The sequence below is a fragment of the Trachinotus anak genome, unplaced genomic scaffold (assembly GCF_046630095.1).
Source record: "Trachinotus anak isolate AG129_WGS33_773 ecotype Australia unplaced genomic scaffold, CSIRO_AGI_Tana_v1 ptg000018l, whole genome shotgun sequence".
Taxonomy (NCBI): Eukaryota; Metazoa; Chordata; class Actinopteri; order Carangiformes; family Carangidae; genus Trachinotus; species Trachinotus anak.
In genome coordinates, this window is record NW_027273869.1 from 2,036,923 (window position 1) to 2,063,910 (window position 26,988).

Sequence of the window (26,988 nt, forward strand, 5' to 3'; positions counted from 1 at the left end):
TGTGTTGCCTGAACACTTTGATTGGGAAAAAACGTTCAGGAAAAATAAGGAGAAATCAACAGACTCTGACGACTGGCGTTTACACTTGGCCTCAGGTGACCCCAACAACTCTTAACGACTGTCATGACAACAATGGCCTTAATAGGCCGACCCCACACTTGGATAACAATGACCTTAATGACTGAGAATCCCTCACAGACAACAATGAATTGAGATTTAGTAGGACTCTGAGAGTAAACAATAAAAACCTACAATGTAGTTTCTGCGGTGGGATTCCCGTTGACCTCTTGCGTCAACCACACATACAGCTCAAAGTCTGTGCTTTCATTCTGCTGAGATGTTTCACAAATTTTCCTTTCCCACTGTTCCACCTACACAGTAAGCGGTGTCCGCTCACAGAGCGCTTTATTAGGAACACCTGTACACAATGCCTATTCATGCAATTATCCAATCAGCCAATGGTGTGGCAGCACTGCAATGCATGAATGCAGGAGAGCACATCAGGTTCCACTCCCGTCAGTCGAGGACAGAAATCTGAGTCTGCAGTGAGCACAGGCTTACCAAAACTGGGCAGCTGAGGGCTGGAAGAACGTAGCCTGGTCCGATAGAACACCATTTGTGCCGAGGCATGCGAAAGGATAGGGTCAGAATTTGGCACCGACAGCATGAATCTGTGGACCCAACCTGCCTGCTGGTGGTGGTGGCGGCATATTGGTGAGAGGAATGTTTTCTTGGCACTCTTTGGGTCGCTTAACACCAGTCAATCAACGTTTGAATGCCAAAGCCCGCCTGAGTATTGTTGCCGACAATGTGGACACCTTTTATCATTCAAGAAAAAGCTTGTAGGTTCAACAAAAGTCATGCCCCGTGTGAGGCTCGAACTCACGACCTTCAGATTATGAGACTGACGCGCTGCCTACTGCGCCAACGAGGCCCGCCAAGTAAGAAATGTAGATGAGAAAAATCGAGAAGCTGTCTCAATGTAATGCTGGCACAAAAGACAACTTGTCCTTCACCTAAAGGTAAGGATCCCATGCCTGAAGAAACACCAAAGTAATGTGCATTAGCAGAAAGCTGCTGCATCCAGTAACGGCATTGCCTACTATGATTCATGACGTGCCAAACTCTGACTGTTCTGAGAGCAGACCATGCGCAGGTGAAGCACAGTGTTCTTGATGAAGTGCGTGGGGCTGCATTGGCTGGGAATTGAACCCAAGGATCCCTCGTGGCAGACTAGGTTTCTGCCACTGAGCCATTAAAGCCTACCAGCACGTGACCTTTTATCACTGCACTCACAAGGCCCACTGAATGGCCCATTATACCCTGGCTCAACAGTTTGTGACAGGGCCAGACTGTGCAAGACTGTGAGTGTCTTGCAAGATCGATGGCCTGAACATGTCTGCCGCTATCTACGAACACTTTGGGTGTTCACTTTTGGTGGAAACTTTGGCAGCTTCAGGGGAATCACTTAGGAGGTACCTGCTTGTGTTTTCTCCTAAAAGTTTAGGAATACCAGTAAAGATTAGATCACTGTCATGACAAGTAAGTCTTATGTAAGAAGACATACTTGCAAGCATTTTTTTGCTATCCAAGAGTACAATTATCCCCCAAAGACCCCACCGCTGGGCAATCTGACCAGGGCACATGAAAAAGTGCTTTGCATTGGCCGGGAATCGAACCCGGGCCTCCCGCGTGGCAGGCGAGAATTCTACCACTGAACCACCAATGCTCACGTGACCCCTATCCTATACCACGGCTCTCCGAGGGCCACGCCCTTTCCTTCTACACAAAGTCCATTTACCTCTCAAAGCATGTTTCTTCTGTGAAATCTGGCAGGCTCTCAGGCCCTTCACAGAGGAGCTGAGGTGCAGGCAAATGCAGCTCCACCATTCAGTTGTAAAGACGTCTTGACCTCTACATGGCAGTACGCGTCCCGGGCATTCAAACAAAGCTGGATACGGTGCGGAAAATTAGCCCTGCTGCCAACTTTGTGCCAGTTGCTTGCCTCTATATTGCAACAAAAATGAACCCCCTACGGCCCAAAAAATGCATTTTCCTCATTATCCTGCCCTTACAAAAGACTCATCTACAATGTGTTGCCTGAACACTTTGATTGGGAAAAAACGTTCAGGAAAAATAAGGAGAAATCAACAGACTCTGACGACTGGCGTTTACACTTGGCCTCAGGTGACCCCAACAACTCTTAACGACTGTCATGACAACAATGGCCTTAATAGGCCGACCCCACACTTGGATAACAATGACCTGAATGACTGAGAATCCCTCACAGACAACAATGAATTGAGATTTAGTAGGACTCTGAGAGTAAACAATAAAAACCTACAATGTAGTTTCTGCGGTGGGATTCCCGTTGACCTCTTGCGTCAACCACACATACAGCTCAAAGTCTGTGCTTTCATTCTGCTGAGATGTTTCACAAATTTTCCTTTCCCACTGTTCCACCTACACAGTAAGCGGTGTCCGCTCACAGAGCGCTTTATTAGGAACACCTGTACACAATGCCTATTCATGCAATTATCCAATCAGCCAATGGTGTGGCAGCACTGCAATGCACGAATGCAGGAGAGCACATCAGGTTCCACTCCCGTCAGCCGAGGACAGAAATCTGAGTCTGCAGTGAGCACAGGCTTACCAAAACTGGGCAGCTGAGGGCTGGAAGAACGTAGCCTGGTCCGATAGAACACCATTTGTGCCGAGGCATGCGAAAGGATAGGGTCAGAATTTGGCACCGACAGCATGAATCTGTGGACCCAACCTGCCTGCTGGTGGTGGTGGCGGCATATTGGTGAGAGGAATGTTTTCTTGGCACTCTTTGGGTCGCTTAACACCAGTCAATCAACGTTTGAATGCCGAAGCCCGCCTGAGTATTGTTGCCGACAATGTGGACACCTTTTATCATTCAAGAAAAAGCTTGTAGGTTCAACAAAAGTCATGCCCCGTGTGAGACTCAAACTCACGACCTTTAGATTATGAGACTGACGCGCTGCCTACTGCGCCAACGAGGCCCGCCAAGTAAGAAACGTAGATGAGAAAAATCGAGAAGCTGTCTCAATGTAATGCTGGCACAAAAGACAACTTGTCCTTCACCTGAAGGTAAGGATCCCATGCCTGAAGAAACACCAAAGTAATGTGCATTAGCAGAAAGCTGCTGCATCCAGTAATTGGGAAAAAAAAATAAGGAGAAATCAACAGACTCTGACGACTGGCGTTTACACTTGGCCTCAGGTGACCCCAACAACTCTTAACGACTGTCATGACAACAATGGCCTTAATAGGCCGACCCCACACTTGGATAACAATGACCTGAATGACTGAGAATCCCTCACAGACAACAATGAATTGAGATTTAGTAGGACTCTGAGAGTAAACAATAAAAACCTACAATGTAGTTTCTGCGGTGGGATTCCCGTTGACCTCTTGCGTCAACCACACATACAGCTCAAAGTCTGTGCTTTCATTCTGCTGAGATGTTTCACAAATTTTCCTTTCCCACTGTTCCACCTACACAGTAAGCGGTGTCCGCTCACAGAGCGCTTTATTAGGAACACCTGTACACAATGCCTATTCATGCAATTATCCAATCAGCCAATGGTGTGGCAGCACTGCAATGCATGAATGCAGGAGAGCACATCAGGTTCCACTCCCGTCAGCCGAGGACAGAAATCTGAGTCTGCAGTGAGCACAGGCTTACCAAAACTGGGCAGCTGAGGGCTGGAAGAACGTAGCCTGGTCCGATAGAACACCATTTGTGCCGAGGCATGCGAAAGGATAGGGTCAGAATTTGGCACCGACAGCATGAATCTGTGGACCCAACCTGCCTGCTGGTGGTGGTGGCGGCATATTGGTGAGAGGAATGTTTTCTTGGCACTCTTTGGGTCGCTTAACACCAGTCAATCAACGTTTGAATGCCGAAGCCCGCCTGAGTATTGTTGCCGACAATGTGGACACCTTTTATCATTCAAGAAAAAGCTTGTAGGTTCAACAAAAGTCATGCCCCGTGTGAGGCTCGAACTCACGACCTTCAGATTATGAGACTGACGCGCTGCCTACTGCGCCAACGAGGCCCGCCAAGTAAGAAACGTAGATGAGAAAAATCGAGAAGCTGTCTCAATGTAATGCTGGCACAAAAGACAACTTGTCCTTCACCTGAAGGTAAGGATCCCATGCCTGAAGAAACACCAAAGTAATGTGCATTAGCAGAAAGCTGCTGCATCCAGTAATTGGGAAAAAAAAATAAGGAGAAATCAACAGACTCTGACGACTGGCGTTTACACTTGGCCTCAGGTGACCCCAACAACTCTTAACGACTGTCATGACAACAATGGCCTTAATAGGCCGACCCCACACTTGGATAACAATGACCTGAATGACTGAGAATCCCTCACAGACAACAATGAATTGAGATTTAGTAGGACTCTGAGAGTAAACAATAAAAACCTACAATGTAGTTTCTGCGGTGGGATTCCCGTTGACCTCTTGCGTCAACCACACATACAGCTCAAAGTCTGTGCTTTCATTCTGCTGAGATGTTTCACAAATTTTCCTTTCCCACTGTTCCACCTACACAGTAAGCGGTGTCCGCTCACAGAGCGCTTTATTAGGAACACCTGTACACAATGCCTATTCATGCAATTATCCAATCAGCCAATGGTGTGGCAGCACTGCAATGCATGAATGCAGGAGAGCACATCAGGTTCCACTCCCGTCAGCCGAGGACAGAAATCTGAGTCTGCAGTGAGCACAGGCTTACCAAAACTGGGCAGCTGAGGGCTGGAAGAACGTAGCCTGGTCCGATAGAACACCATTTGTGCCGAGGCATGCGAAAGGATAGGGTCAGAATTTGGCACCGACAGCATGAATCTGTGGACCCAACCTGCCTGCTGGTGGTGGTGGTGGTGGCGGCATATTGGTGAGAGGAATGTTTTCTTGGCACTCTTTGGGTCGCTTAACACCAGTCAATCAACGTTTGAATGCCGAAGCCCGCCTGAGTATTGTTGCCGACAATGTGGACACCTTTTATCATTCAAGAAAAAGCTTGTAGGTTCAACAAAAGTCATGCCCCGTGTGAGGGTCAAACTCACGACCTTCAGATTATGAGACTGACGCGCTGCCTACTGCGCCAACGAGGCCCGCCAAGTAAGAAATGTAGATGAGAAAAATCGAGAAGCTGTCTCAATGTAATGCTGGCACAAAAGACAACTTGTCCTTCACCTAAAGGTAAGGATCCCATGCCTGAAGAAACACCAAAGTAATGTGCATTAGCAGAAAGCTGCTGCATCCAGTAACGGCATTGCCTACTATGATTCATGACGTGCCAAACTCTGACTGTTTTGAGAGCATGCCCAGGTGAAGCACAGTGTTCTTGATGAAGTGCGTGGGGCTGCATTGGCTGGGAATTGAACCCAAGGATCCCGCGTGGCAGACTAGGTTTCTGCCACTGAGCCATTAAAGCCTACCAACACGTGACCTTTTATCACTGCACTCACAAGGCCCACTGAATGGCCCATTATACCCTGGCTCAACAGTTTGTGACAGGGCCAGACTGTGCAAGACTGTGAGTGTCTTGCAAGATCGATGGCCTGAACATGTCTGCCGCTATCTACGAACACTTTGGGTGTTCACTTTTGGTGGAAACTTTGGCAGCTTCAGGGGAATCACTTAGGAGGTACCTGCTTGTGTTTTCTACTAAAAGTTTAGGAATACCAGTAAAGATTAGATCACTGTCATGACAAGTAAGTCTTATGTAAGAAGACATACTTGCAAGCATTTTTTTGCTATCCAAGAGTACAATTATCCCCCAAAGACCCCACCGCTGGGCAATCTGACCAGGGCACATGAAAAAGTGCTTTGCATTGGCCGGGAATCGAACCCGGGCCTCCCGCGTGGCAGGCGAGAATTCTACCACTGAACCACCAATGCTCACGTGACCCCTATCCTATACCACGGCTCTCCGAGGGCCACGCCCTTTCCTTCTACACAAAGTCCATTTACCTCTCAAAGCATGTTTCTTCTGTGAAATCTGGCAGGCTCTCAGGCCCTTCACAGAGGAGCTGAGGTGCAGGCAAATGCAGCTCCACCATTCAGTTGTAAAGACGTCTTGACCTCTACATGGCAGTACGCGTCCCGGGCATTCAAACAAAGCTGGATACGGTGCGGAAAATTAGCCCTGCTGCCAACTTTGTGCCAGTTGCTTGCCTCTATATTGCAACAAAAATGAACCCCCTACGGCCCAAAAAATGCATTTTCCTCATTATCCTGCCCTTACAAAAGACTCATCTACAATGTGTTGCCTGAACACTTTGATTGGGAAAAAACGTTCAGGAAAAATAAGGAGAAATCAACAGACTCTGACGACTGGCGTTTACACTTGGCCTCAGGTGACCCCAACAACTCTTAACGACTGTCATGACAACAATGGCCTTAATAGGCCGACCCCACACTTGGATAACAATGACCTGAATGACTGAGAATCCCTCACAGACAACAATGAATTGAGATTTAGTAGGACTCTGAGAGTAAACAATAAAAACCTACAATGTAGTTTCTGCGGTGGGATTCCCGTTGACCTCTTGCGTCAACCACACATACAGCTCAAAGTCTGTGCTTTCATTCTGCTGAGATGTTTCACAAATTTTCCTTTCCCACTGTTCCACCTACACAGTAAGCGGTGTCCGCTCACAGAGCGCTTTATTAGGAACACCTGTACACAATGCCTATTCATGCAATTATCCAATCAGCCAATGGTGTGGCAGCACTGCAATGCATGAATGCAGGAGAGCACATCAGGTTCCACTCCCGTCAGTCGAGGACAGAAATCTGAGTCTGCAGTGAGCACAGGCTTACCAAAACTGGGCAGCTGAGGGCTGGAAGAACGTAGCCTGGTCCGATAGAACACCATTTGTGCCGAGGCATGCGAAAGGATAGGGTCAGAATTTGGCACCGACAGGATGAATCTGTGGACCCAACCTGCCTGCTGGTGGTGGTGGTGGTGGCGGCATATTGGTGAGAGGAATGTTTTCTTGGCACTCTTTGGGTCGCTTAACACCAGTCAATCAACGTTTGAATGCCGAAGCCCGCCTGAGTATTGTTGCCGACAATGTGGACACCTTTTATCATTCAAGAAAAAGCTTGTAGGTTCAACAAAAGTCATGCCCCGTGTGAGGCTCGAACTCACGACCTTCAGATTATGAGACTGACGCGCTGCCTACTGCGCCAACGAGGCCCGCCAAGTAAGAAATGTAGATGAGAAAAATCGAGAAGCTGTCTCAATGTAATGCTGGCACAAAAGACAACTTGTCCTTCACCTAAAGGTAAGGATCCCATGCCTGAAGAAACACCAAAGTAATGTGCATTAGCAGAAAGCTGCTGCATCCAGTAACGGCATTGCCTACTATGATTCATGACGTGCCAAACTCTGACTGTTTTGAGAGCATGCCCAGGTGAAGCACAGTGTTCTTGATGAAGTGCGTGGGGCTGCATTGGCTGGGAATTGAACCCAAGGATCCCGCGTGGCAGACTAGGTTTCTGCCACTGAGCCATTAAAGCCTACCAGCACGTGACCTTTTATCACTGCACTCACAAGGCCCACTGAATGGCCCATTATACCCTGGCTCAACAGTTTGTGACAGGGCCAGACTGTGCAAGACTGTGAGTGTCTTGCAAGATCGATGGCCTGAACATGTCTGCCGCTATCTACGAACACTTTGGGTGTTCACTTTTGGTGGAAACTTTGGCAGCTTCAGGGGAATCACTTAGGAGGTACCTGCTTGTGTTTTCTACTAAAAGTTTAGGAATACCAGTAAAGATTAGATCACTGTCATGACAAGTAAGTCTTATGTAAGAAGACATACTTGCAAGCATTTTTTTGCTATCCAAGAGTACAATTATCCCCCAAAGACCTCACCGCTGGGCAATCTGACCAGGGCACATGAAAAAGTGCTTTGCATTGGCCGGGAATCGAACCCGGGCCTCCCGCGTGGCAGGCGAGAATTCTACCACTGAACCACCAATGCTCACGTGACCCCTATCCTATACCACGGCTCTCCGAGGGCCACGCCCTTTCCTTCTACACAAAGTCCATTTACCTCTCAAAGCATGTTTCTTCTGTGAAATCTGGCAGGCTCTCAGGCCCTTCACAGAGGAGCTGAGGTGCAGGCAAATGCAGCTCCACCATTCAGTTGTAAAGACGTCTTGACCTCTACATGGCAGTACGCGTCCCGGGCATTCAAACAAAGCTGGATACGGTGCGGAAAATTAGCCCTGCTGCCAACTTTGTGCCAGTTGCTTGCCTCTATATTGCAACAAAAATGAACCCCCTACGGCCCAAAAAATGCATTTTCCTCATTATCCTGCCCTTACAAAAGACTCATCTACAATGTGTTGCCTGAACACTTTGATTGGGAAAAAACGTTCAGGAAAAATAAGGAGAAATCAACAGACTCTGACGACTGGCGTTTACACTTGGCCTCAGGTGACCCCAACAACTCTTAACGACTGTCATGACAACAATGGCCTTAATAGGCCGACCCCACACTTGGATAACAATGACCTGAATGACTGAGAATCCCTCACAGACAACAATGAATTGAGATTTAGTAGGACTCTGAGAGTAAACAATAAAAACCTACAATGTAGTTTCTGCGGTGGGATTCCCGTTGACCTCTTGCGTCAACCACACATACAGCTCAAAGTCTGTGCTTTCATTCTGTTGAGATGTTTCACAAATTTTCCTTTCCCACTGTTCCACCTACACAGTAAGCGGTGTCCGCTCACAGAGCGCTTTATTAGGAACACCTGTACACAATGCCTATTCATGCAATTATCCAATCAGCCAATGGTGTGGCAGCACTGCAATGCACGAATGCAGGAGAGCACATCAGGTTCCACTCCCGTCAGCCGAGGACAGAAATCTGAGTCTGCAGTGAGCACAGGCTTACCAAAACTGGGCAGCTGAGGGCTGGAAGAACGTAGCCTGGTCCGATAGAACACCATTTGTGCCGAGGCATGCGAAAGGATAGGGTCAGAATTTGGCACCGACAGCATGAATCTGTGGACCCAACCTGCCTGCTGGTGGTGGTGGTGGTGGCGGCATATTGGTGAGAGGAATGTTTTCTTGGCACTCTTTGGGTCGCTTAACACCAGTCAATCAACGTTTGAATGCCAAAGCCCGCCTGAGTATTGTTGCCGACAATGTGGACACCTTTTATCATTCAAGAAAAAGCTTGTAGGTTCAACAAAAGTCATGCCCCGTGTGAGGCTCGAACTCACGACCTTCAGATTATGAGACTGACGCGCTGCCTACTGCGCCAACGAGGCCCGCCAAGTAAGAAATGTAGATGAGAAAAATGGAGAAGCTGTCTCAATGTAATGCTGGCACAAAAGACAACTTGTCCTTCACCTAAAGGTAAGGATCCCATGCCTGAAGAAACACCAAAGTAATGTGCATTAGCAGAAAGCTGCTGCATCAAGTAACGGCATTGCCTACTATGATTCATGACGTGCCAAACTCTGACTGTTTTGAGAGCATGCCCAGGTGAAGCACAGTGTTCTTGATGAAGTGCGTGGGGCTGCATTGGCTGGGAATTGAACCCAAGGATCCCGCGTGGCAGACTAGGTTTCTGCCACTGAGCCATTAAAGCCTACCAGCACGTGACCTTTTATCACTGCACTCACAAGGCCCACTGAATGGCCCATTATACCCTGGCTCAACAGTTTGTGACAGGGCCAGACTGTGCAAGACTGTGAGTGTCTTGCAAGATCGATGGCCTGAACATGTCTGCCGCTATCTACGAACACTTTGGGTGTTCACTTTTGGTGGAAACTTTGGCAGCTTCAGGGGAATCACTTAGGAGGTACCTGCTTGTGTTTTCTACTAAAAGTTTAGGAATACCAGTAAAGATTAGATCACTGTCATGACAAGTAAGTCTTATGTAAGAAGACATACTTGCAAGCATTTTTTTGCTATCCAAGAGTACAATTATCCCCCAAAGACCCCACCGCTGGGCAATCTGACCAGGGCACATGAAAAAGTGCTTTGCATTGGCCGGGAATCGAACCCGGGCCTCCCGCGTGGCAGGCGAGAATTCTACCACTGAACCACCAATGCTCACGTGACCCCTATCCTATACCACGGCTCTCCGAGGGCCACGCCCTTTCCTTCTACACAAAGTCCATTTACCTCTCAAAGCATGTTTCTTCTGTGAAATCTGGCAGGCTCTCAGGCCCTTCACAGAGGAGCTGAGGTGCAGGCAAATGCAGCTCCACCATTCAGTTGTAAAGACGTCTTGACCTCTACATGGCAGTACGCGTCCCGGGCATTCAAACAAAGCTGGATACGGTGCGGAAAATTAGCCCTGCTGCCAACTTTGTGCCAGTTGCTTGCCTCTATATTGCAACAAAAATGAACCCCCTACGGCCCAAAAAATGCATTTTCCTCATTATCCTGCCCTTACAAAAGACTCATCTACAATGTGTTGCCTGAACACTTTGATTGGGAAAAAACGTTCAGGAAAAATAAGGAGAAATCAACAGACTCTGACGACTGGCGTTTACACTTGGCCTCAGGTGACCCCAACAACTCTTAACGACTGTCATGACAACAATGGCCTTAATAGGCCGACCCCACACTTGGATAACAATGACCTGAATGACTGAGAATCCCTCACAGACAACAATGAATTGAGATTTAGTAGGACTCTGAGAGTAAACAATAAAAACCTACAATGTAGTTTCTGCGGTGGGATTCCCGTTGACCTCTTGCGTCAACCACACATACAGCTCAAAGTCTGTGCTTTCATTCTGTTGAGATGTTTCACAAATTTTCCTTTCCCACTGTTCCACCTACACAGTAAGCGGTGTCCGCTCACAGAGCGCTTTATTAGGAACACCTGTACACAATGCCTATTCATGCAATTATCCAATCAGCCAATGGTGTGGCAGCACTGCAATGCACGAATGCAGGAGAGCACATCAGGTTCCACTCCCGTCAGCCGAGGACAGAAATCTGAGTCTGCAGTGAGCACAGGCTTACCAAAACTGGGCAGCTGAGGGCTGGAAGAACGTAGCCTGGTCCGATAGAACACCATTTGTGCCGAGGCATGCGAAAGGATAGGGTCAGAATTTGGCACCGACAGCATGAATCTGTGGACCCAACCTGCCTGCTGGTGGTGGTGGCGGCATATTGGTGAGAGGAATGTTTTCTTGGCACTCTTTGGGTCGCTTAACACCAGTCAATCAACGTTTGAATGCCAAAGCCCGCCTGAGTATTGTTCCCGACAATGTGGACACCTTTTATCATTCAAGAAAAAGCTTGTAGGTTCAACAAAAGTCATGCCCCGTGTGAGGCTCGAACTCACGACCTTCAGATTATGAGACTGACGCGCTGCCTACTGCGCCAACGAGGCCCGCCAAGTAAGAAACGTAGATGAGAAAAATCGAGAAGCTGTCTCAATGTAATGCTGGCACAAAAGACAACTTGTCCTTCACCTAAAGGTAAGGATCCCATGCCTGAAGAAACACCAAAGTAATGTGCATTAGCAGAAAGCTGCTGCATCCAGTAACGGCATTGCCTACTATGATTCATGACGTGCCAAACTCTGACTGTTTTGAGAGCAGACCATGCCCAGGTGAAGCACAGTGTTCTTGATGAAGTGCGTGGGGCTGCATTGGCTGGGAATTGAACCCAAGGATCCCGCGTGGCAGACTAGGTTTCTGCCACTGAGCCATTAAAGCCTACCAGCACGTGACCTTTTATCACTGCACTCACAAGGACCACTGAATGGCCCATTATACCCTGGCTCAACAGTTTGTGACAGGGCCAGACTGTGCAAGACTGTGAGTGTCTTGCAAGATCGATGGCCTGAACATGTCTGCCGCTATCTACGAACACTTTGGGTGTTCACTTTTGGTGGAAACTTTGGCAGCTTCAGGGGAATCACTTAGGAGGTACCTGCTTGTGTTTTCTACTAAAAGTTTAGGAATACCAGTAAAGATTAGATCACTGTCATGACAAGTAAGTCTTATGTAAGAAGACATATTTGCAAGCATTTTTTTGCTATCCAAGAGTACAATTATCCCCCAAAGACCCCACCGCTGGGCAATCTGACCAGGGCACATGAAAAAGTGCTTTGCATTGGCCGGGAATCGAACCCGGGCCTCCCGCGTGGCAGGCGAGAATTCTACCACTGAACCACCAATGCTCACGTGACCCCTATCCTATACCACGGCTCTCCGAGGGCCACGCCCTTTCCTTCTACACAAAGTCCATTTACCTCTCAAAGCATGTTTCTTCTGTGAAATCTGGCAGGCTCTCAGGCCCTTCACAGAGGAGCTGAGGTGCAGGCAAATGCAGCTCCACCATTCAGTTGTAAAGACGTCTTGACCTCTACATGGCAGTACGCGTCCCGGGCATTCAAACAAAGCTGGATACGGTGCGGAAAATTAGCCCTGCTGCCAACTTTGTGCCAGTTGCTTGCCTCTATATTGCAACAAAAATGAACCCCCTACGGCCCAAAAAATGCATTTTCCTCATTATCCTGCCCTTACAAAAGACTCATCTACAATGTGTTGCCTGAACACTTTGATTGGGAAAAAACGTTCAGGAAAAATAAGGAGAAATCAACAGACTCTGACGACTGGCGTTTACACTTGGCCTCAGGTGACCCCAGCAACTCTTAACGACTGTCATGACAACAATGGCCTTAATAGGCCGACCCCACACTTGGATAACAATGACCTGAATGACTGAGAATCCCTCACAGACAACAATGAATTGAGATTTAGTAGGACTCTGAGAGTAAACAATAAAAACCTACAATGTAGTTTCTGCGGTGGGATTCCCGTTGACCTCTTGCGTCAACCACACATACAGCTCAAAGTCTGTGCTTTCATTCTGTTGAGATGTTTCACAAATTTTCCTTTCCCACTGTTCCACCTACACAGTAAGCGGTGTCCGCTCACAGAGCGCTTTATTAGGAACACCTGTACACAATGCCTATTCATGCAATTATCCAATCAGCCAATGGTGTGGCAGCACTGCAATGCACGAATGCAGGAGAGCACATCAGGTTCCACTCCCGTCAGCCGAGGACAGAAATCTGAGTCTGCAGTGAGCACAGGCTTACCAAAACTGGGCAGCTGAGGGCTGGAAGAACGTAGCCTGGTCCGATAGAACACCATTTGTGCCGAGGCATGCGAAAGGATAGGGTCAGAATTTGGCACCGACAGCATGAATCTGTGGACCCAACCTGCCTGCTGGTGGTGGTGGCGGCATATTGGTGAGAGGAATGTTTTCTTGGCACTCTTTGGGTCGCTTAACACCAGTCAATCAACGTTTGAATGCCAAAGCCCGCCTGAGTATTGTTGCCGACAATGTGGACACCTTTTATCATTCAAGAAAAAGCTTGTAGGTTCAACAAAAGTCATGCCCCGTGTGAGGCTCGAACTCACGACCTTCAGATTATGAGACTGACGCGCTGCCTACTGCGCCAACGAGGCCCACCAAGTAAGAAACGTAGATGAGAAAAATCGAGAAGCTGTCTCAATGTAATGCTGGCACAAAAGACAACTTGTCCTTCACCTAAAGGTAAGGATCCCATGCCTGAAGAAACACCAAAGTAATGTGCATTAGCAGAAAGCTGCTGCATCCAGTAACGGCATTGCCTACTATGATTCATGACGTGCCAAACTCTGACTGTTTTGAGAGCAGACCATGCCCAGGTGAAGCACAGTGTTCTTGATGAAGTGCGTGGGGCTGCATTGGCTGGGAATTGAACCCAAGGATCCCGCGTGGCAGACTAGGTTTCTGCCACTGAGCCATTAAAGCCTACCAGCACGTGACCTTTTATCACTGCACTCACAAGGCCCACTGAATGGCCCATTATACCCTGGCTCAACAGTTTGTGACAGGGCCAGACTGTGCAAGACTGTGAGTGTCTTGCAAGATTGATGGCCTGAACATGTCTGCCGCTATCTACGAACACTTTGGGTGTTCACTTTTGGTGGAAACTTTGGCAGCTTCAGGGGAATCACTTAGGAGGTACCTGCTTGTGTTTTCTACTAAAAGTTTAGGAATACCAGTAAAGATTAGATCACTGTCATGACAAGTAAGTCTTATGTAAGAAGACATACTTGCAAGCATTTTTTTGCTATCCAAGAGTACAATTATCCCCCAAAGACCCCACCGCTGGGCAATCTGACCAGGGCACATGAAAAAGTGCTTTGCATTGGCCGGGAATCGAACCCGGGCCTCCCGCGTGGCAGGCGAGAATTCTACCACTGAACCACCAATGCTCACGTGACCCCTATCCTATACCACGGCTCTCCGAGGGCCACGCCCTTTCCTTCTACACAAAGTCCATTTACCTCTCAAAGCATGTTTCTTCTGTGAAATCTGGCAGGCTCTCAGGCCCTTCACAGAGGAGCTGAGGTGCAGGCAAATGCAGCTCCACCATTCAGTTGTAAAGACGTCTTGACCTCTACATGGCAGTACGCGTCCCGGGCATTCAAACAAAGCTGGATACGGTGCGGAAAATTAGCCCTGCTGCCAACTTTGTGCCAGTTGCTTGCCTCTATATTGCAACAAAAATGAACCCCCTACGGCCCAAAAAATGCATTTTCCTCATTATCCTGCCCTTACAAAAGACTCATCTACAATGTGTTGCCTGAACACTTTGATTGGGAAAAAACGTTCAGGAAAAATAAGGAGAAATCAACAGACTCTGACGACTGGCGTTTACACTTGGCCTCAGGTGACCCCAACAACTCTTAACGACTGTCATGACAACAATGGCCTTAATAGGCCGACCCCACACTTGGATAACAATGACCTGAATGACTGAGAATCCCTCACAGACAACAATGAATTGAGATTTAGTAGGACTCTGAGAGTAAACAATAAAAACCTACAATGTAGTTTCTGCGGTGGGATTCCCGTTGACCTCTTGCGTCAACCACACATACAGCTCAAAGTCTGTGCTTTCATTCTGCTGAGATGTTTCACAAATTTTCCTTTCCCACTGTTCCACCTACACAGTAAGCGGTGTCCGCTCACAGAGCGCTTTATTAGGAACACCTGTACACAATGCCTATTCATGCAATTATCCAATCAGCCAATGGTGTGGCAGCACTGCAATGCACGAATGCAGGAGAGCACATCAGGTTCCACTCCCGTCAGCCGAGGACAGAAATCTGAGTCTGCAGTGAGCACAGGCTTACCAAAACTGGGCAGCTGAGGGCTGGAAGAACGTAGCCTGGTCCGATAGAACACCATTTGTGCCGAGGCATGCGAAAGGATAGGGTCAGAATTTGGCACCGACAGCATGAATCTGTGGACCCAACCTGCCTGCTGGTGGTGGTGGCGGCATATTGGTGAGAGGAATGTTTTCTTGGCACTCTTTGGGTCGCTTAACACCAGTCAATCAACGTTTGAATGCCGAAGCCCGCCTGAGTATTGTTGCCGACAATGTGGACACCTTTTATCATTCAAGAAAAAGCTTGTAGGTTCAACAAAAGTCATGCCCCGTGTGAGGCTCGAACTCACGACCTTCAGATTATGAGACTGACGCGCTGCCTACTGCGCCAACGAGGCCCGCCAAGTAAGAAACGTAGATGAGAAAAATCGAGAAGCTGTCTCAATGTAATGCTGGCACAAAAGACAACTTGTCCTTCACCTAAAGGTAAGGATCCCATGCCTGAAGAAACACCAAAGTAATGTGCATTAGCAGAAAGCTGCTGCATCCAGTAACGGCATTGCCTACTATGATTCATGACGTGCCAAACTCTGACTGTTTTGAGAGCAGACCATGCCCAGGTGAAGCACAGTGTTCTTGATGAAGTGCGTGGGGCTGCATTGGCTGGGAATTGAACCCAAGGATCCCACGTGGCAGACTAGGTTTCTGCCACTGAGCCATTAAAGCCTACCAGCACGTGACCTTTTATCACTGCACTCACAAGGCCCACTGAATGGCCCATTATACCCTGGCTCAACAGTTTGTGACAGGGCCAGACTGTGCAAGACTGTGAGTGTCTTGCAAGATCGATGGCCTGAACATGTCTGCCGCTATCTACGAACACTTTGGGTGTTCACTTTTGGTGGAAACTTTGGCAGCTTCAGGGGAATCACTTAGGAGGTACCTGCTTGTGTTTTCTACTAAAAGTTTAGGAATACCAGTAAAGATTAGATCACTGTCATGACAAGTAAGTCTTATGTAAGAAGACATACTTGCAAGCATTTTTTTGCTATCCAAGAGTACAATTATCCCCCAAAGACCCCACCGCTGGGCAATCTGACCAGGGCACATGAAAAAGTGCTTTGCATTGGCCGGGAATCGAACCCGGGCCTCCCGCGTGGCAGGCGAGAATTCTACCACTGAACCACCAATGCTCACGTGACCCCTATCCTATACCACGGCTCTCCGAGGGCCACGCCCTTTCCTTCTACACAAAGTCCATTTACCTCTCAAAGCATGTTTCTTCTGTGAAATCTGGCAGGCTCTCAGGCCCTTCACAGAGGAGCTGAGGTGCAGGCAAATGCAGCTCCACCATTCAGTTGTAAAGACGTCTTGACCTCTACATGGCAGTACGCGTCCCGGGCATTCAAACAAAGCTGGATACGGTGCGGAAAATTAGCCCTGCTGCCAACTTTGTGCCAGTTGCTTGCCTCTATATTGCAACAAAAATGAACCCCCTACGGCCCAAAAAATGCATTTTCCTCATTATCCTGCCCTTACAAAAGACTCATCTACAATGTGTTGCCTGAACACTTTGATTGGGAAAAAACGTTCAGGAAAAATAAGGAGAAATCAACAGACTCTGACGACTGGCGTTTACACTTGGCCTCAGGTGACCCCAACAACTCTTAACGACTGTCATGACAACAATGGCCTTAATAGGCCGACCCCACACTTGGATAACAATGACCTGAATGACTGAGAATCCCTCACAGACAACAATGAATTGAGATTTAGTAGGACTCTGAGAGTAAACAATAAAAACCTACAATGTAGTTTCTGCGGTGGGATTCCCGTTGACCTCTTGCGTCAACCACACATACAGCTCAAAGTCTGTGCTTTCATTCTGTTGAGATGTTTCACAAATTTTCCTTTCCCACTGTTCCACCTACACAGTAAGCGGTGTCCGCTCACAGAGCGCTTTATTAGGAACACCTGTACACAATGCCTATTCATGCAATTATCCAATCAGCCAATGGTGTGGCAGCACTGCAATGCACGAATGCAGGAGAGCACATCAGGTTCCACTCCCGTCAGCCGAGGACAGAAATCTGAGTCTGCAGTGAGCACAGGCTTACCAAAACTGGGCAGCTGAGGGCTGGAAGAACGTAGCCTGGTCCGATAGAACACCATTTGTGCCGAGGCATGCGAAAGGATAGGGTCAGAATTTGGCACCGACAGCATGAATCTGTGGACCCAACCTGCCTGCTGGTGGTGGTGGCGGCATATTGGTGAGAGGAATGTTTTCTTGGCACTCTTTGGGTCGCTTAACACCAGTCAATCAACGTTTGAATGCCAAAGCCCGCCTGAGTATTGTTGCCGACAATGTGGACACCTTTTATCATTCAAGAAAAAGCTTGTAGGTTCAACAAAAGTCATGCCCCGTGTGAGGCTCGAACTCACGACCTTCAGATTATGAGACTGACGCGCTGCCTACTGCGCCAACGAGGCCCGCCAAGTAAGAAACGTAGATGAGAAAAATCGAGAAGCTGTCTCAATGTAATGCTGGCACAAAAGACAACTTGTCCTTCACCTAAAGGTAAGGATCCCATGCCTGAAGAAACACCAAAGTAATGTGCATTAGCAGAAAGCTGCTGCATCCAGTAACGGCATTGCCTACTATGATTCATGACGTGCCAAACTCTGACTGTTTTGAGAGCAGACCATGCCCAGGTGAAGCACAGTGTTCTTGATGAAGTGCGTGGGGCTGCATTGGCTGGGAATTGAACCCAAGGATCCCGCGTGGCAGACTAGGTTTCTGCCACTGAGCCATTAAAGCCTACCAGCACGTGACCTTTTATCACTGCACTCACAAGGACCACTGAATGGCCCATTATACCCTGGCTCAACAGTTTGTGACAGGGCCAGACTGTGCAAGACTGTGAGTGTCTTGCAAGATCGATGGCCTGAACATGTCTGCCGCTATCTACGAACACTTTGGGTGTTCACTTTTGGTGGAAACTTTGGCAGCTTCAGGGGAATCACTTAGGAGGTACCTGCTTGTGTTTTCTACTAAAAGTTTAGGAATACCAGTAAAGATTAGATCACTGTCATGACAAGTAAGTCTTATGTAAGAAGACATACTTGCAAGCATTTTTTTGCTATCCAAGAGTACAATTATCCCCCAAAGACCCCACCGCTGGGCAATCTGACCAGGGCACATGAAAAAGTGCTTTGCATTGGCCGGGAATCGAACCCGGGCCTCCCGCGTGGCAGGCGAGAATTCTACCACTGAACCACCAATGCTCACGTGACCCCTATCCTATACCACGGCTCTCCGAGGGCCACGCCCTTTCCTTCTACACAAAGTCCATTTACCTCTCAAAGCATGTTTCTTCTGTGAAATCTGGCAGGCTCTCAGGCCCTTCACAGAGGAGCTGAGGTGCAGGCAAATGCAGCTCCACCATTCAGTTGTAAAGACGTCTTGACCTCTACATGGCAGTACGCGTCCCGGGCATTCAAACAAAGCTGGATACGGTGCGGAAAATTAGCCCTGCTGCCAACTTTGTGCCAGTTGCTTGCCTCTATATTGCAACAAAAATGAACCCCCTACGGCCCAAAAAATGCATTTTCCTCATTATCCTGCCCTTACAAAAGACTCATCTACAATGTGTTGCCTGAACACTTTGATTGGGAAAAAACGTTCAGGAAAAATAAGGAGAAATCAACAGACTCTGACGACTGGCGTTTACACTTGGCCTCAGGTGACCCCAGCAACTCTTAACGACTGTCATGACAACAATGGCCTTAATAGGCCGACCCCACACTTGGATAACAATGACCTGAATGACTGAGAATCCCTCACAGACAACAATGAATTGAGATTTAGTAGGACTCTGAGAGTAAACAATAAAAACCTACAATGTAGTTTCTGCGGTGGGATTCCCGTTGACCTCTTGCGTCAACCACACATACAGCTCAAAGTCTGTGCTTTCATTCTGTTGAGATGTTTCACAAATTTTCCTTTCCCACTGTTCCACCTACACAGTAAGCGGTGTCCGCTCACAGAGCGCTTTATTAGGAACACCTGTACACAATGCCTATTCATGCAATTATCCAATCAGCCAATGGTGTGGCAGCACTGCAATGCACGAATGCAGGAGAGCACATCAGGTTCCACTCCCGTCAGCCGAGGACAGAAATCTGAGTCTGCAGTGAGCACAGGCTTACCAAAACTGGGCAGCTGAGGGCTGGAAGAACGTAGCCTGGTCCGATAGAACACCATTTGTGCCGAGGCATGCGAAAGGATAGGGTCAGAATTTGGCACCGACAGCATGAATCTGTGGACCCAACCTGCCTGCTGGTGGTGGTGGCGGCATATTGGTGAGAGGAATGTTTTCTTGGCACTCTTTGGGTCGCTTAACACCAGTCAATCAACGTTTGAATGCCAAAGCCCGCCTGAGTATTGTTGCCGACAATGTGGACACCTTTTATCATTCAAGAAAAAGCTTGTAGGTTCAACAAAAGTCATGCCCCGTGTGAGGCTCGAACTCACGACCTTCAGATTATGAGACTGACGCGCTGCCTACTGCGCCAACGAGGCCCGCCAAGTAAGAAACGTAGATGAGAAAAATCGAGAAGCTGTCTCAATGTAATGCTGGCACAAAAGACAACTTGTCCTTCACCTAAAGGTAAGGATCCCATGCCTGAAGAAACACCAAAGTAATGTGCATTAGCAGAAAGCTGCTGCATCCAGTAACGGCATTGCCTACTATGATTCATGACGTGCCAAACTCTGACTGTTTTGAGAGCAGACCATGCCCAGGTGAAGCACAGTGTTCTTGATGAAGTGCGTGGGGCTGCATTGGCTGGGAATTGAACCCAAGGATCCCGCGTGGCAGACTAGGTTTCTGCCACTGAGCCATTAAAGCCTACCAGCACGTGACCTTTTATCACTGCACTCACAAGGACCACTGAATGGCCCATTATACCCTGGCTCAACAGTTTGTGACAGGGCCAGACTGTGCAAGACTGTGAGTGTCTTGCAAGATCGATGGCCTGAACATGTCTGCCGCTATCTACGAACACTTTGGGTGTTCACTTTTGGTGGAAACTTTGGCAGCTTCAGGGGAATCACTTAGGAGGTACCTGCTTGTGTTTTCTACTAAAAGTTTAGGAATACCAGTAAAGATTAGATCACTGTCATGACAAGTAAGTCTTATGTAAGAAGACATATTTGCAAGCATTTTTTTGCTATCCAAGAGTACAATTATCCCCCAAAGACCCCACCGCTGGGCAATCTGACCAGGGCACATGAAAAAGTGCTTTGCATTGGCCGGGAATCGAACCCGGGCCTCCCGCGTGGCAGGCGAGAATTCTACCACTGAACCACCAATGCTCACGTGACCCCTATCCTATACCACGGCTCTCCGAGGGCCACGCCCTTTCCTTCTACACAAAGTCCATTTACCTCTCAAAGCATGTTTCTTCTGTGAAATCTGGCAGGCTCTCAGGCCCTTCACAGAGGAGCTGAGGTGCAGGCAAATGCAGCTCCACCATTCAGTTGTAAAGACGTCTTGACCTCTACATGGCAGTACGCGTCCCGGGCATTCAAACAAAGCTGGATACGGTGCGGAAAATTAGCCCTGCTGCCAACTTTGTGCCAGTTGCTTGCCTCTATATTGCAACAAAAATGAACCCCCTACGGCCCAAAAAATGCATTTTCCTCATTATCCTGCCCTTACAAAAGACTCATCTACAATGTGTTGCCTGAACACTTTGATTGGGAAAAAACGTTCAGGAAAAATAAGGAGAAATCAACAGACTCTGACGACTGGCGTTTACACTTGGCCTCAGGTGACCCCAGCAACTCTTAACGACTGTCATGACAACAATGGCCTTAATAGGCCGACCCCACACTTGGATAACAATGACCTGAATGACTGAGAATCCCTCACAGACAACAATGAATTGAGATTTAGTAGGACTCTGAGAGTAAACAATAAAAACCTACAATGTAGTTTCTGCGGTGGGATTCCCGTTGACCTCTTGCGTCAACCACACATACAGCTCAAAGTCTGTGCTTTCATTCTGTTGAGATGTTTCACAAATTTTCCTTTCCCACTGTTCCACCTACACAGTAAGCGGTGTCCGCTCACAGAGCGCTTTATTAGGAACACCTGTACACAATGCCTATTCATGCAATTATCCAATCAGCCAATGGTGTGGCAGCACTGCAATGCACGAATGCAGGAGAGCACATCAGGTTCCACTCCCGTCAGCCGAGGACAGAAATCTGAGTCTGCAGTGAGCACAGGCTTACCAAAACTGGGCAGCTGAGGGCTGGAAGAACGTAGCCTGGTCCGATAGAACACCATTTGTGCCGAGGCATGCGAAAGGATAGGGTCAGAATTTGGCACCGACAGCATGAATCTGTGGACCCAACCTGCCTGCTGGTGGTGGTGGCGGCATATTGGTGAGAGGAATGTTTTCTTGGCACTCTTTGGGTCGCTTAACACCAGTCAATCAACGTTTGAATGCCAAAGCCCGCCTGAGTATTGTTGCCGACAATGTGGACACCTTTTATCATTCAAGAAAAAGCTTGTAGGTTCAACAAAAGTCATGCCCCGTGTGAGGCTCGAACTCACGACCTTCAGATTATGAGACTGACGCGCTGCCTACTGCGCCAACGAGGCCCACCAAGTAAGAAACGTAGATGAGAAAAATCGAGAAGCTGTCTCAATGTAATGCTGGCACAAAAGACAACTTGTCCTTCACCTAAAGGTAAGGATCCCATGCCTGAAGAAACACCAAAGTAATGTGCATTAGCAGAAAGCTGCTGCATCCAGTAACGGCATTGCCTACTATGATTCATGACGTGCCAAACTCTGACTGTTTTGAGAGCAGACCATGCCCAGGTGAAGCACAGTGTTCTTGATGAAGTGCGTGGGGCTGCATTGGCTGGGAATTGAACCCAAGGATCCCGCGTGGCAGACTAGGTTTCTGCCACTGAGCCATTAAAGCCTACCAGCACGTGACCTTTTATCACTGCACTCACAAGGCCCACTGAATGGCCCATTATACCCTGGCTCAACAGTTTGTGACAGGGCCAGACTGTGCAAGACTGTGAGTGTCTTGCAAGATCGATGGCCTGAACATGTCTGCCGCTATCTACGAACACTTTGGGTGTTCACTTTTGGTGGAAACTTTGGCAGCTTCAGGGGAATCACTTAGGAGGTACCTGCTTGTGTTTTCTACTAAAAGTTTAGGAATACCAGTAAAGATTAGATCACTGTCATGACAAGTAAGTCTTATGTAAGAAGACATACTTGCAAGCATTTTTTTGCTATCCAAGAGTACAATTATCCCCCAAAGACCCCACCGCTGGGCAATCTGACCAGGGCACATGAAAAAGTGCTTTGCATTGGCCGGGAATCGAACCCGGGCCTCCCGCGTGGCAGGCGAGAATTCTACCACTGAACCACCAATGCTCACGTGACCCCTATCCTATACCACGGCTCTCCGAGGGCCACGCCCTTTCCTTCTACACAAAGTCCATTTACCTCTCAAAGCATGTTTCTTCTGTGAAATCTGGCAGGCTCTCAGGCCCTTCACAGAGGAGCTGAGGTGCAGGCAAATGCAGCTCCACCATTCAGTTGTAAAGACGTCTTGACCTCTACATGGCAGTACGCGTCCCGGGCATTCAAACAAAGCTGGATACGGTGCGGAAAATTAGCCCTGCTGCCAACTTTGTGCCAGTTGCTTGCCTCTATATTGCAACAAAAATGAACCCCCTACGGCCCAAAAAATGCATTTTCCTCATTATCCTGCCCTTACAAAAGACTCATCTACAATGTGTTGCCTGAACACTTTGATTGGGAAAAAACGTTCAGGAAAAATAAGGAGAAATCAACAGACTCTGACGACTGGCGTTTACACTTGGCCTCAGGTGACCCCAACAACTCTTAACGACTGTCATGACAACAATGGCCTTAATAGGCCGACCCCACACTTGGATAACAATGACCTGAATGACTGAGAATCCCTCACAGACAACAATGAATTGAGATTTAGTAGGACTCTGAGAGTAAACAATAAAAACCTACAATGTAGTTTCTGCGGTGGGATTCCCGTTGACCTCTTGCGTCAACCACACATACAGCTCAAAGTCTGTGCTTTCATTCTGCTGAGATGTTTCACAAATTTTCCTTTCCCACTGTTCCACCTACACAGTAAGCGGTGTCCGCTCACAGAGCGCTTTATTAGGAACACCTGTACACAATGCCTATTCATGCAATTATCCAATCAGCCAATGGTGTGGCAGCACTGCAATGCACGAATGCAGGAGAGCACATCAGGTTCCACTCCCGTCAGCCGAGGACAGAAATCTGAGTCTGCAGTGAGCACAGGCTTACCAAAACTGGGCAGCTGAGGGCTGGAAGAACGTAGCCTGGTCCGATAGAACACCATTTGTGCCGAGGCATGCGAAAGGATAGGGTCAGAATTTGGCACCGACAGCATGAATCTGTGGACCCAACCTGCCTGCTGGTGGTGGTGGCGGCATATTGGTGAGAGGAATGTTTTCTTGGCACTCTTTGGGTCGCTTAACACCAGTCAATCAACGTTTGAATGCCGAAGCCCGCCTGAGTATTGTTGCCGACAATGTGGACACCTTTTATCATTCAAGAAAAAGCTTGTAGGTTCAACAAAAGTCATGCCCCGTGTGAGGCTCGAACTCACGACCTTCAGATTATGAGACTGACGCGCTGCCTACTGCGCCAACGAGGCCCGCCAAGTAAGAAACGTAGATGAGAAAAATCGAGAAGCTGTCTCAATGTAATGCTGGCACAAAAGACAACTAGTCCTTCACCTAAAGGTAAGGATCCCATGCCTGAAGAAACACCAAAGTAATGTGCATTAGCAGAAAGCTGCTGCATCCAGTAACGGCATTGCCTACTATGATTCATGACGTGCCAAACTCTGACTGTTTTGAGAGCAGACCATGCCCAGGTGAAGCACAGTGTTCTTGATGAAGTGCGTGGGGCTGCATTGGCTGGGAATTGAACCCAAGGATCCCGCGTGGCAGACTAGGTTTCTGCCACTGAGCCATTAAAGCCTACCAGCACGTGACCTTTTATCACTGCACTCACAAGGCCCACTGAATGGCCCATTATACCCTGGCTCAACAGTTTGTGACAGGGCCAGACTGTGCAAGACTGTGAGTGTCTTGCAAGATCGATGGCCTGAACATGTCTGCCGCTATCTACGAACACTTTGGGTGTTCACTTTTGGTGGAAACTTTGGCAGCTTCAGGGGAATCACTTAGGAGGTACCTGCTTGTGTTTTCTACTAAAAGTTTAGGAATACCAGTAAAGATTAGATCACTGTCATGACAAGTAAGTCTTATGTAAGAAGACATACTTGCAAGCATTTTTTTGCTATCCAAGAGTACAATTATCCCCCAAAGACCCCACCGCTGGGCAATCTGACCAGGGCACATGAAAAAGTGCTTTGCATTGGCCGGGAATCGAACCCGGGCCTCCCGCGTGGCAGGCGAGAATTCTACCACTGAACCACCAATGCTCACGTGACCCCTATCCTATACCACGGCTCTCCGAGGGCCACGCCCTTTCCTTCTACACAAAGTCCATTTACCTCTCAAAGCATGTTTCTTCTGTGAAATCTGGCAGGCTCTCAGGCCCTTCACAGAGGAGCTGAGGTGCAGGCAAATGCAGCTCCACCATTCAGTTGTAAAGACGTCTTGACCTCTACATGGCAGTACGCGTCCCGGGCATTCAAACAAAGCTGGATACGGTGCGGAAAATTAGCCCTGCTGCCAACTTTGTGCCAGTTGCTTGCCTCTATATTGCAACAAAAATGAACCCCCTACGGCCCAAAAAATGCATTTTCCTCATTATCCTGCCCTTACAAAAGACTCATCTACAATGTGTTGCCTGAACACTTTGATTGGGAAAAAACGTTCAGGAAAAATAAGGAGAAATCAACAGACTCTGACGACTGGCGTTTACACTTGGCCTCAGGTGACCCCAACAACTCTTAACGACTGTCATGACAACAATGGCCTTAATAGGCCGACCCCACACTTGGATAACAATGACCTGAATGACTGAGAATCCCTCACAGACAACAATGAATTGAGATTTAGTAGGACTCTGAGAGTAAACAATAAAAACCTACAATGTAGTTTCTGCGGTGGGATTCCCGTTGACCTCTTGCGTCAACCACACATACAGCTCAAAGTCTGTGCTTTCATTCTGTTGAGATGTTTCACAAATTTTCCTTTCCCACTGTTCCACCTACACAGTAAGCGGTGTCCGCTCACAGAGCGCTTTATTAGGAACACCTGTACACAATGCCTATTCATGCAATTATCCAATCAGCCAATGGTGTGGCAGCACTGCAATGCACGAATGCAGGAGAGCACATCAGGTTCCACTCCCGTCAGCCGAGGACAGAAATCTGAGTCTGCAGTGAGCACAGGCTTACCAAAACTGGGCAGCTGAGGGCTGGAAGAACGTAGCCTGGTCCGATAGAACACCATTTGTGCCGAGGCATGCGAAAGGATAGGGTCAGAATTTGGCACCGACAGCATGAATCTGTGGACCCAACCTGCCTGCTGGTGGTGGTGGCGGCATATTGGTGAGAGGAATGTTTTCTTGGCACTCTTTGGGTCGCTTAACACCAGTCAATCAACGTTTGAATGCCAAAGCCCGCCTGAGTATTGTTGCCGACAATGTGGACACCTTTTATCATTCAAGAAAAAGCTTGTAGGTTCAACAAAAGTCATGCCCCGTGTGAGGCTCGAACTCACGACCTTCAGATTATGAGACTGACGCGCTGCCTACTGCGCCAACGAGGCCCGCCAAGTAAGAAACGTAGATGAGAAAAATCGAGAAGCTGTCTCAATGTAATGCTGGCACAAAAGACAACTTGTCCTTCACCTAAAGGTAAGGATCCCATGCCTGAAGAAACACCAAAGTAATGTGCATTAGCAGAAAGCTGCTGCATCCAGTAACGGCATTGCCTACTATGATTCATGACGTGCCAAACTCTGACTGTTTTGAGAGCAGACCATGCCCAGGTGAAGCACAGTGTTCTTGATGAAGTGCGTGGGGCTGCATTGGCTGGGAATTGAACCCAAGGATCCCGCGTGGCAGACTAGGTTTCTGCCACTGAGCCATTAAAGCCTACCAGCACGTGACCTTTTATCACTGCACTCACAAGGACCACTGAATGGCCCATTATACCCTGGCTCAACAGTTTGTGACAGGGCCAGACTGTGCAAGACTGTGAGTGTCTTGCAAGATCGATGGCCTGAACATGTCTGCCGCTATCTACGAACACTTTGGGTGTTCACTTTTGGTGGAAACTTTGGCAGCTTCAGGGGAATCACTTAGGAGGTACCTGCTTGTGTTTTCTACTAAAAGTTTAGGAATACCAGTAAAGATTAGATCACTGTCATGACAAGTAAGTCTTATGTAAGAAGACATACTTGCAAGCATTTTTTTGCTATCCAAGAGTACAATTATCCCCCAAAGACCCCACCGCTGGGCAATCTGACCAGGGCACATGAAAAAGTGCTTTGCATTGGCCGGGAATCGAACCCGGGCCTCCCGCGTGGCAGGCGAGAATTCTACCACTGAACCACCAATGCTCACGTGACCCCTATCCTATACCACGGCTCTCCGAGGGCCACGCCCTTTCCTTCTACACAAAGTCCATTTACCTCTCAAAGCATGTTTCTTCTGTGAAATCTGGCAGGCTCTCAGGCCCTTCACAG

General features: G+C 48.1%; 26 non-coding genes across 26 annotated transcripts; all 26 read right to left on the reverse strand.

Annotated features, from left to right (window-relative positions):
• Positions 1-861: 861 nt before the first annotated feature.
• Positions 862-934, reverse strand: trnam-cau (transfer RNA methionine (anticodon CAU)). The gene has a single exon. It is a non-coding gene; the product is annotated as a tRNA-Met (tRNA).
• A 724-nt stretch (positions 935-1,658) lies between these two features.
• Positions 1,659-1,729, reverse strand: trnag-gcc (transfer RNA glycine (anticodon GCC)). Its single transcript has one exon. It is a non-coding gene; the product is annotated as a tRNA-Gly (tRNA).
• Positions 1,730-2,953: 1,224 nt separating this feature from the next.
• trnam-cau (transfer RNA methionine (anticodon CAU)) lies at positions 2,954-3,026 on the reverse strand. The gene has a single exon. It is a non-coding gene; the product is annotated as a tRNA-Met (tRNA).
• Positions 3,027-4,012: 986 nt separating this feature from the next.
• Positions 4,013-4,085, reverse strand: trnam-cau (transfer RNA methionine (anticodon CAU)). Its single transcript has one exon. It is a non-coding gene; the product is annotated as a tRNA-Met (tRNA).
• Positions 4,086-5,077: 992 nt separating this feature from the next.
• On the reverse strand, positions 5,078-5,150 carry trnam-cau (transfer RNA methionine (anticodon CAU)). Its single transcript has one exon. It is a non-coding gene; the product is annotated as a tRNA-Met (tRNA).
• A 719-nt stretch (positions 5,151-5,869) lies between these two features.
• Positions 5,870-5,940, reverse strand: trnag-gcc (transfer RNA glycine (anticodon GCC)). The gene has a single exon. It is a non-coding gene; the product is annotated as a tRNA-Gly (tRNA).
• A 1,230-nt stretch (positions 5,941-7,170) lies between these two features.
• Positions 7,171-7,243, reverse strand: trnam-cau (transfer RNA methionine (anticodon CAU)). Its single transcript has one exon. It is a non-coding gene; the product is annotated as a tRNA-Met (tRNA).
• A 719-nt stretch (positions 7,244-7,962) lies between these two features.
• trnag-gcc (transfer RNA glycine (anticodon GCC)) lies at positions 7,963-8,033 on the reverse strand. Its single transcript has one exon. It is a non-coding gene; the product is annotated as a tRNA-Gly (tRNA).
• Positions 8,034-9,263: 1,230 nt separating this feature from the next.
• On the reverse strand, positions 9,264-9,336 carry trnam-cau (transfer RNA methionine (anticodon CAU)). The gene has a single exon. It is a non-coding gene; the product is annotated as a tRNA-Met (tRNA).
• Positions 9,337-10,055: 719 nt separating this feature from the next.
• trnag-gcc (transfer RNA glycine (anticodon GCC)) lies at positions 10,056-10,126 on the reverse strand. Its single transcript has one exon. It is a non-coding gene; the product is annotated as a tRNA-Gly (tRNA).
• Positions 10,127-11,350: 1,224 nt separating this feature from the next.
• Positions 11,351-11,423, reverse strand: trnam-cau (transfer RNA methionine (anticodon CAU)). Its single transcript has one exon. It is a non-coding gene; the product is annotated as a tRNA-Met (tRNA).
• A 724-nt stretch (positions 11,424-12,147) lies between these two features.
• Positions 12,148-12,218, reverse strand: trnag-gcc (transfer RNA glycine (anticodon GCC)). The gene has a single exon. It is a non-coding gene; the product is annotated as a tRNA-Gly (tRNA).
• A 1,224-nt stretch (positions 12,219-13,442) lies between these two features.
• trnam-cau (transfer RNA methionine (anticodon CAU)) lies at positions 13,443-13,515 on the reverse strand. Its single transcript has one exon. It is a non-coding gene; the product is annotated as a tRNA-Met (tRNA).
• A 724-nt stretch (positions 13,516-14,239) lies between these two features.
• On the reverse strand, positions 14,240-14,310 carry trnag-gcc (transfer RNA glycine (anticodon GCC)). Its single transcript has one exon. It is a non-coding gene; the product is annotated as a tRNA-Gly (tRNA).
• A 1,224-nt stretch (positions 14,311-15,534) lies between these two features.
• trnam-cau (transfer RNA methionine (anticodon CAU)) lies at positions 15,535-15,607 on the reverse strand. The gene has a single exon. It is a non-coding gene; the product is annotated as a tRNA-Met (tRNA).
• A 724-nt stretch (positions 15,608-16,331) lies between these two features.
• On the reverse strand, positions 16,332-16,402 carry trnag-gcc (transfer RNA glycine (anticodon GCC)). The gene has a single exon. It is a non-coding gene; the product is annotated as a tRNA-Gly (tRNA).
• Positions 16,403-17,626: 1,224 nt separating this feature from the next.
• trnam-cau (transfer RNA methionine (anticodon CAU)) lies at positions 17,627-17,699 on the reverse strand. Its single transcript has one exon. It is a non-coding gene; the product is annotated as a tRNA-Met (tRNA).
• A 724-nt stretch (positions 17,700-18,423) lies between these two features.
• On the reverse strand, positions 18,424-18,494 carry trnag-gcc (transfer RNA glycine (anticodon GCC)). The gene has a single exon. It is a non-coding gene; the product is annotated as a tRNA-Gly (tRNA).
• A 1,224-nt stretch (positions 18,495-19,718) lies between these two features.
• On the reverse strand, positions 19,719-19,791 carry trnam-cau (transfer RNA methionine (anticodon CAU)). Its single transcript has one exon. It is a non-coding gene; the product is annotated as a tRNA-Met (tRNA).
• Positions 19,792-20,515: 724 nt separating this feature from the next.
• trnag-gcc (transfer RNA glycine (anticodon GCC)) lies at positions 20,516-20,586 on the reverse strand. Its single transcript has one exon. It is a non-coding gene; the product is annotated as a tRNA-Gly (tRNA).
• Positions 20,587-21,810: 1,224 nt separating this feature from the next.
• On the reverse strand, positions 21,811-21,883 carry trnam-cau (transfer RNA methionine (anticodon CAU)). The gene has a single exon. It is a non-coding gene; the product is annotated as a tRNA-Met (tRNA).
• A 724-nt stretch (positions 21,884-22,607) lies between these two features.
• trnag-gcc (transfer RNA glycine (anticodon GCC)) lies at positions 22,608-22,678 on the reverse strand. The gene has a single exon. It is a non-coding gene; the product is annotated as a tRNA-Gly (tRNA).
• A 1,224-nt stretch (positions 22,679-23,902) lies between these two features.
• Positions 23,903-23,975, reverse strand: trnam-cau (transfer RNA methionine (anticodon CAU)). Its single transcript has one exon. It is a non-coding gene; the product is annotated as a tRNA-Met (tRNA).
• Positions 23,976-24,699: 724 nt separating this feature from the next.
• trnag-gcc (transfer RNA glycine (anticodon GCC)) lies at positions 24,700-24,770 on the reverse strand. The gene has a single exon. It is a non-coding gene; the product is annotated as a tRNA-Gly (tRNA).
• A 1,224-nt stretch (positions 24,771-25,994) lies between these two features.
• On the reverse strand, positions 25,995-26,067 carry trnam-cau (transfer RNA methionine (anticodon CAU)). Its single transcript has one exon. It is a non-coding gene; the product is annotated as a tRNA-Met (tRNA).
• A 724-nt stretch (positions 26,068-26,791) lies between these two features.
• trnag-gcc (transfer RNA glycine (anticodon GCC)) lies at positions 26,792-26,862 on the reverse strand. The gene has a single exon. It is a non-coding gene; the product is annotated as a tRNA-Gly (tRNA).
• Positions 26,863-26,988: the final 126 nt, after the last annotated feature.